The sequence below is a fragment of the Papaver somniferum genome, chromosome 6 (assembly GCF_003573695.1).
Source record: "Papaver somniferum cultivar HN1 chromosome 6, ASM357369v1, whole genome shotgun sequence".
NCBI lineage: Eukaryota > Viridiplantae > Streptophyta > Magnoliopsida > Ranunculales > Papaveraceae > Papaver > Papaver somniferum.
The window spans coordinates 141,934,527-141,944,499 of record NC_039363.1 but is presented as its reverse complement, the minus strand read 5'-3'; positions in this window follow the sequence as shown (position 1 = coordinate 141,944,499).

Genomic DNA, 9,973 nt, shown 5'->3' with positions numbered 1-9,973 from the left:
GTCGTCATAGTATTATGATTTCGATGATGATGACTCTCTTTCTGTGACTGCATTTTTTCGGGTATAAATCTAAATTTACAATCAAGACACACCACACAAAACACTAACAACAAATAGAGTAATGGATTTTAGTTGACTTACTTTTTAATTGAGGTCATAGCTTCTTCCACTTATTCATGATTTGATTCTCCTTCCTTCTCGAATAGTGTTTTCCTTTGAGTTTATTTACGATTTTAAAGTTCACTACATCTCGTTGATATTCATTCATACGAGCCATATTTATAAGAAAAATCTAATCGTCGATTAAAGGTTTAGAATCGGTGATTACTATGATCAATTGATTTTGAAAGAATAAAAAAAAAGAGTAGTTAACTTAGAGGAGCAGAACTGATTTTTAGGTTTTGTTAATGAAATTAATCGGGGCTGATGGTTAAGGGTTAATAAGATTTTTTTTAATAGGATAAAAAAATTGTATTAAAGTTAAAAATTGGCAGCAATCATGTTCTCTCTAACGATATTTCTTAACTAAAAAGAAATACAATCATCACATAGTATTGAATACATACTATGTCTTCCTTTTTTAGCCAGAGAATAGGCTAAATTATTCCCTTCCTTATGAATGTGTGAGCACTTCCACTCCTCAAATCCTTAATTAAAAGATTACAAGAATTTATTAAACTATTATTTGTCCAACTAATAGACTCAGTACTGCTTTTGATAGCATTAAAAACATTGAGAGAATCTCCTTTCGATTCTATCTTTCAAACTCCTTTTTCTTCAACCCAGTTGATTGCCTCAAATTCTGCTTTTGCTTCAACTTCTTTCTTGTCTTTTGCTAGCCGTGAAATGCAATATTTCCCCTTTGCATAACCTTGCATCGTCAAGCCTAATAAGTTCTACTCCCATTTTTTTTGTTTCTTTTACAAAATATCCATCAAGAATTATCTTAACAAATCCCCTACTTGGGAATTTCCACAGATTCACATTTCCATTATGTTGCACTGCTTGAACAAAAGCATATTGTATTTTATTAACATTAGCCCACTCATTAATTACTTGGTTAATTTGCATAACCAAGACATTAACCTGCAATTGCGTGTTTTCAAAAACACTAGCACATCTTATCTTCCATATATGCCATAAAGAAAACCCTGCAAACACAATTAGCTCTTGCTGACTAGTCCTGGTGTTAGGTGTGTAATTAATCTAGTCTCAAATGGCTTTCCCGTTTAGGTTACCAGCAAAACATTCATCAAGTGCAAACCATATTCTCTATGTAGCAACACAACAAATGAACAAATGTTGAGTAGTTTCATTATGTTGTTTACATAAAGGACAGATGTTCCCAATGGTACAAACATATCTTGAAAGTTAATCCCTAACAGGAAGACAGTTATGCATTATTTTTTATCAAAAATGCTTGACTTTAAGTGGTAAACTAAACTTGCACATCTTCTTCCAAGGGAAAGAGGAATCAATACTACTAGTAGCTGCAGTACTTATAACCCTATAAGATGACGTAACGGTTAAACGACCATTCTTAGTCGGATTCCACCTAATTATATCAGAACCTGTAATAGGAAAATTTATATATTTCTAACAGTATCTCTATCAAATATCACATTCAAAAGGTCGACAATATAGAAACGCATACTCCCATTGTTCAAAATTAATTGGTTCATAATTTGAATGACATAAGAGATAAAGTTAGGGAATGGATTTAGGTGGCACACTTTTTTATTGGCATCGTGTACTAGGTGTTAGAGCATTGCTCGGTCGAACTCGCATGCATTGCTATCTCAAGCATGTTTGTCAATGTTAGTGATCAAAACTATAAGTCTTGATTTCTAGCCTATTTATAGATGTCTCGGACTAGGACATAAATAGTGTAGTTGAGCTTAGATCTCTCGACGTTCATCTCTTGAAGACGAAGAACTACTAAGGGGAGATTGTGGAACTTCTTCGACAAAAGGTATGTGGAGACTTGAACTCATATATCACTTGGAAATTCTATTTCTATTATCTCCTATATTGAGACATAAGTCGTGTTACGATATAGTTTTCTCTATACACATTTGAGATTTCGAGCTGAGTATATCTCGCTTACATATTTCTTGAAATATGTGTTGGTAAGCTTTCACTTCGACCAAGTTCATCTCATATCATGAGAAAATTGCCGAGTAATATCTTACATGGTTTGTGTGATACAATCATTTGATGTAGGCTTGGAATGTTTCGATAATGATTATTTCAATATCTTGAAAATTGCTTTGATGCTAATAGTGTGTGAAAACGGTTATTGTCATTACAGAAGAATGTTTCAATGATTGAAATAAAAAGTTGATGATGTAACCATCTTTGGATATAAGCATATATAGTGTGTTCGTACATTAATGTATAAATCCATAAAACAGAAGCCAAGAGTATGCATATGTGTATATACGAAATTGGTGAAGGAGACAGGTTAAGTATGCGTACTCGTACGCATACTGGCGGAAGTTCTCGAACCGAGAATTTCTGCTGAGTTTGGTTTTTGACAAACTCTTAACTAGTCACCTTAAGTATGCGTACCCTACGCATACTGGCGGAAGTTTTCGAACCGAAAATTTCTGCTGAGTATGGAAACTTTACAGACTCAAGAAACTGGTTGCTTAAGTACGCATACCCGTACGCATACTTAAGCTGGTTACTTTGTTAAATCGGTCAGTTCATGGGCTTGAACATTTAAATCATAAGGAATGCAATCTTTGCAAACCGTATGTATAATGTCCATGGTTGATTCAAGTGAATCAAACCGATTTGGTGTCAATTGTGTTTTCTAAACAATTGAACAACTCTTTAACTAGTTTCATTTGAGTCATTTGAACTAGTTATGGTTAAGATGAATAAGGTTGATATTTGAGTAATCATATGGTTAACCTCGGTTAACTATTTATGAACCAACATGGTGTACACGTTTAGGTACGGTTACATAAACATAAATGAGAGTACATTTCATTTGTGTGTAACAAGCTAAGTTCGATCTAACGGTTGAAAGATATTAGCTTGGTTGAATCATGTTTTTCATCTAACGATGATTATTGAATGCTTTGTTACCAAGGTAACTTGGATTGAAAACCCTGATTTGAAAACTATATAAAGGTGAAAATGCGGGGTTACAACAACCACACCCAATATTTTGATTAGAAATCTATATGGACTAACTCCAATATATTTTCTAGAGAATCAACTAGACAGTCAGACTTAATATAGAGAAAAGTATATCGAGGACTTAATATCTCTCTCACTTGATTTGATCTTTACTCAAGCAAATTGAAATTTGCGAGTCTTTATCAAATACAAGGACAATATCTTGGATGGTACCAAAGACCAATATCCAAGTATAAATCAATATAAATCAACAACCAAAGGTTGGGTATTCTAATTGATTGATCTTAACACACAACCTGTGATATTTCAATTATATAACAAAATATAATGCGGAATAGAAATAACACAGACACCATAAATTTTGTTAACGAGGAACCACAAATGCAGAAAAACCCCGGGACCTAGTCCAGATTGAACATACACTGTATTAAGCCTCTACAGACACTAGCCTACTACAAACTAACTTCGGTTTGGACTGTAGTTGAACCCTAATCAATATCACACTGATTCAAGGTACAGTTGCGCTCCTTACGTCTCTGATCCCAACAGGATATTACGCACTTGATTCCCTTAGCTGATCTCACCCACAACCAAGATTTTCTACGACCCAAAGTCGAAGACTTGATAGACAAATCTGTCTCACACATAAAAGTCTATAGGATTGAATAAATCTGTCTCCCACAGAAATACCCAAGAGTTTTTGTTCCGTCTTTTGATAAATTAAGCTGAACAGGAACCAATTGATAATCCAGACTTATATTCCCGAAGAACAACCTAGTTTTATCAATCACCTCACAACAATCTTAATTGTATGGTAGCGAAACAAGATGTTGCGGAATCACAAACGATGAGACGAAGATGTTTGTGATTTCTTTTTATCTTGCGCTATCGGAGATATAATCTCAAGTCAATTATCCAATTGAACTCGTACATAGAAAATGGCAAGATCAGATCGCTCAACTACAAGAGAAGTAGTTTCCCTGGCTTTACAATCCCAATGAAGTCTTTCAGTCGTTAACCTACAGAGTCTCGGGAAGAAACTTAAGGTTAAAGAAGAATCGACTCTAGCAAACTAACTGGTATCACACAAGAGGTGTGGGCATTAGTTTTTTCCAGTTGCTAGATGTCCCCTTTATATAGTTTTCAAATCAGGGTTTGCAATCTAAGTTACCTTGGTAACAAAGAATTCAATATTCGCCGTTAGATGAAAAACCTGATTTAACCAAGTTAACATCTTTCAACCGTTAGATCGAAACTTAGCTTGTCACACACAAATGAAATATGATTCATTTAGGTTTGAGTAACCGTACCTAAACGTGTACACTTGGTTGGTTCACAAATATTTAACCGAGGTTAGCCATATGAGTACTTTCATATCAACCATATTCATCTTTCTTATAACTAGTTCAAATGACTCATAAGAACTAGTTGATAAGAGTTGTTCAATTGCTTAGGTCTTTATTCATATACACAATTGAAACAAAATCGGTTTGATTCACTTGAATCAACTCATGAATAATATAGCCACGGTTTGCAAAGATTGCATTCCTTATTGATTTATTGTTTTAAGTTCATGAACTTCCGATTTGAGAAATAACCAGCTTGGGTACGTGTACCTTAGCTACCGAATTTGAGTTTGGAAACTCAGCAGAAACTTTCGGTTCAAAAACTTCCATGAGTACGCGTACCTAAGGTGACTGGTTTTCCAGTTTGTAAACTACAAACTCCAGCAGAAATTTTCGGTTGGAAAACTTCCGCCAATACGCGTACGGGTACGCTACCCAACCTGTCTTCTTTACCAATGTCGCATGCACAAGTGCACACAATTGGTCTTCGGCACATGGATTTATAACACTAATGTGTGAACACACTATATATGCGTATATCCATAGTTGGTTACATAATCTCAACTCTACATTTCAATCATTGAAACATTATTCTATAATATTATAACAATCGTTATTCACGACTATCGTCATCAAAGATATTTTCAAGATTGAAACGTCATCATGACTTTCTTCACGGATAAAGATGAAAAGTGATTAAAGTGAAAGCTTACCAATACATATTTCGAGAAAAAGATAGGCGAGTAAACTAGGTTCGAAATAGCGAATGTGTATGTATGAAAACTATCACACTTATACGACTTTGTCTCAAGAGTAAGAGATAAAGAGATAGACTTTTGAGTGATAAATAAGTTCAAGTCTCCACATACGTTTTTAGTCGGATGAAGTTCCATTGGTTCCTCGAGTAGTTCTTCGTCTTCGTAAGATGATCGTCGTGGAGTCTGGAGCTCAACTACACTAATCTGTCCTAAACCGAGACTTAGCTATAAGTAGTCTAGAAATCAAGACATAGTTTTGACAACTAAACTTGACAAACATGCTTGAGATAGCAACGCATGCGAGTTCGACCGAGCAGTGCTCTAACAATCTCCCTATTTATCAATTTTAGTGGTAAAACTATTAATACATATGGATTACAAAATAAATAAAAATTTGTAGCTTCTCGTCCACATGCTTGATCTCTTTGGTGCTTCAACGTTACTGGAAAACTTCGCCTTTTCCAAGTACTCCCATGATTCCATAGAGGTTCAATTCAGCATCATAGTTGTTGAAGTTCCGTAGCCATAACAATGAGAAAACAAAAGCTCTCGATCATTGTTATACAGTGTCATAGTATTATTACACAGTATCAAAGTTCTTATATCACAACTTCGACAACGATACTATGGTGATATGCATCATTCCCCCTTAGTCAATACTTCGTCTCAACACGAAAACCACTCCCCCTTACATAATGATCCGAAAACCATATGTATTTGTAGTGTGAACTACATATTAATTCTCCCCCTTTTTGTCAATAAAATTGACAAAGGTACGAAAATGGGATCCTAATGAAATTTTTTATGGAGACACTTCAAGACCAAAGAAAAGCACATATCAACTTGTTTAGATGCAATCATATAGCCGAAACTAAATGCATTCATCATGGAGTTTATAAAGATACAAGATAACTCCTCAAAATTCCACAGCCGCACTCCCCACAAAGATATGGAAATTAAGCGCAAGTTCAAAAGAACTCTCCCCCATTTGATGTCATTCCCGAAAGAACAACAAGAGCGACCTCACTTTTACAAGAAAAGAAGGATTTCTTTGGATACCAAAACCACAAAATGATTTTGTATCCAAAAATTCTCAATTAAACTAACCACAAGAGAACCCATGATTAATTTAATCAGAATACACAACCAAAACAACCACAAACGAATCTTTGATTAGTTTAGTTAGAAATGCTCACACAAGAAGACTTATGGAGTTGCACAGTATACACATTAAATATGGATCAGGGAAAGATCAATACTGCGGAATATACAAGGATTCATTCTATCTTAATCACTATTTGCATAACGACATACAATAGACATAATCTTCATAAACAAGAGATTTTAACCTATCTTCCATCAAAGAATTGACAATATAGGCTTAACTTTTGTTATGTCAAGAGTTCATCGATCTTGTATCAATACATGCATATCGACATATAAACGAGATAACTTTTGACATTGTATGGGACAATAGTAGTTCACGGACGCAAACACACATATCCCATAACATATTGCAATATATAAAATCATGAAGATTAATATTGCAAAAATCATCTTCCAAACCAACTTTAGAATTTAAACAAAGAAATCTAAAAACATGAAGATGAAAACGTTGGACATAGCTATGTGTACTCACAATAATGGCTATTCCAAACTCTAGTTGTCCTTCTTAAACAAAAAAAAGAATCAAATTCTCTTAAGAAGTTTTACTAGACATTATAGAGCTTTCTCATAACATCTACTGAGAATTCCTTCTCATTATTGAAAATACTATTGATTATGGGATCATTCGATTCCTCTAGGTCTTCAGAAATGTCAGTTAACTCACTAAGTTTTCTATGAATTTCACACAAGGTGTTCTTGGTTAGAGACAACGTTTTCTCATCGTGAGTTATCTTTTCCAAAGATGAAACGATTTGAGATTTTAAATCTTTTCTCTTTTTTATGAAATCTTTCACCATGCCTCTAAAATTATTATCAAAATGACAAACACATAAGAGATAGTTAGAGGAAGAACCTTGTCCATGGATTGTCCACTTCACTTTCTTTAATCTTGAGGAAGAGATTACTTCACAAAGATACACATTAACTACTTCAACTGCATCCTTTTTTGTGATCCCTCTGGTTAGAGGAGCCATGAGACTGTATCTTTTGATAAGAAAAGAGCAAGGGAGAACACAAAAATATAAACAGATTTATGAACACAAAAACTTAGAAGGCATAGAATGAGTCTTTCAGGATTTGTTATCCGCCTTCTATCATCTTGGGAGGATATTTTCTTAATAAATATAAGAAAAATATTTACAAAAATAAGGACTTGAGCCATTTTTAGTACAAACATCATTTTCCCCAAGCTAAAAATGAGGATGCGGACGTCACCAGCATTAGTTGGTGATCGAGTGAGCCATATGCCGACACTTCTTATTTTTTCGTGTCTTATCAATGTTTGTGGTGCAAACAGATTTCTTACCTCGTCTAGATCTGGATTTTTTTAAAAGAGCTTGGTTATCCGGACCCAGATTCATTTTCTGCATGTTCTCTTGAAGTTTGGTGATTCTCTTATTGCTCCTTCTGAATCTCCAACAAGTATTCTGATCATGCTTTAAATGTCCACAAAAGGAACAAATCAATGTGGATTTTTCGTCTTTATGTGACTCTTCCTGTTTAACACAACAATCAACAATTGTTGTTCCTTGATTAGTTGGAACGAACAACTTTGAGCTTTGAGTTTTTCTCTTGAACCCTATACCATTAATGCTTCCAAAGGATCTCTGACCAAATAACATTGTTGCAATTTTGTCAGAGCTTCCAGATAACCTTTGCAGGTCATACTTGAGAGTACTAATTTCTTCGTCCTTTAGAGACATGGTTCTAACGAATTTATCATTAAGATGCTCTATCTCAGTATTCTTCGCCTGGAGTGATGATTCAACTCTCTCCAAGGAGGCCTTTAAGTGAAGGTTTTCTTGAAGAATCTCTTTATTCAAGAGATCAAGAAACTCTGTGTCATACTCAAGTTCTGGATCAGAAGTTGAAGAGGAAAGAGAATTTATAATAGACTCATCTGAGATATCCAGAGTAGTTTTGTCTTCTATTGAATCATCGGAAGCATTAACTGAAGATGGACATTCATCACATCTATTTTTCGTCTGTATCAAATCCTTGACCTTTCTGATTATCAGTGATTTATCAAGATTGGCATGATTAGAGCAACATTCATCAGCCCAAGACAAGTGAGAGGATACGCCTGTTTTGGTCACAACATTGAGCGCGAACGTTCTGCCTGTGTCAAGATCAAGAATTCTTAACTTTCCTATCATGGTGTTTCTGGAAAGTGTATCAAGGTTATTTCCCTCAATGATAGCATGATTCTTAGAGTCGTATCTAGATGGCAGTGATCTGAGAATTTTCATCACAATATCCTTTTCAGGAATAGTCTTACCCAATGCAAAAGATGCATTAACAATTTCAGACACTTTGTGATTAAACTCATCAAATGAATCTTCATCTGACATACGAAGGTTTTCCCAATCGGAATTAAGGTTTTGAAGCCTAGCTTCCTTTTCACTGGTATTACCTTCGAATACGGTTTCTAAGATATCCCACGCATCTTTAGACCTAGTGCATTTTGACACATGGTGCTGAAGATTTGGGGTAATGGCATGTATGATGGCATTAAAACCGTTGGAGTTTTGCTTTGCAATAAGTATCTCAGCAGCATAGCCATTAACAACATATACCCATGATTGTAAATTACGCGCTTGATCAAAAGTTCGCATAGCAATTTTCCACCATAAGTATGGTGGTACGTTAGTATAGATAACACCTCTGTCCATAGACTCATATCGCTACAAACACAGACTTTTGAGGTCTTTAAACGTGTTTGCCTGCTCTGATACCAATTGAAAAAATGAGGGGGTACAACAACCACACCCAATGTTTCGATTATCAATTTGTATGGACTAAATCCAACATATTTTCTAGAGAATCAACTAGACAGTCAGACTCAATCTTGAGAAAAGTATACCGATGAGTTAATATCTCTCTCACTTGATTTGATCTTTACTCAAGCAAATAGAAATATGTGAGTTTTTATCAAATACAAGGATAATAACTTGGATGATACCAAAGACCAATATCCAAGTGTCAATCAATTTAAATCAACAACCAAAGGTTGGATATTCTAATTGATTGATCTTAACGCATAACCTGTGATATTTCAATTATATAACAAAATATAATGCGGAATAGAAATAACACATACACCAGAAATTTTGTTAACGAGGAAACCGCAAATGCAGAAAAACCCCGGGACCTAGTTCAGAATGAACATACACTGTATTAAGCCGCTACAGACACTAGCCTACTACAAACTAACTTCTGTCTGGACTGTAGTTGAACCCTAATCAATCTCACACTGATTCAAGGTACAGTTTCGCTTCTTACTTCTCTGATCCCAGCAGGATGCTATACACTTGATTCCCTTAGCTGATCTCACCCACAACCAAGAGTTGCTACGACCCAAAGTCGAAGGCTTGATAGATAAATCTGTCTCACACAGAAAAGTCTATAGGATTAAATAAATCTGTCTCCCACAGAAATACCCAAGAGTTTTTGTTCCGTATTTTGATAAATCAAGGTGAACATGAACCAATTGATAATCCAGACTTGTATTCCCGAATAACAGCCTAGTATTATCAATCACCTCACAACAAT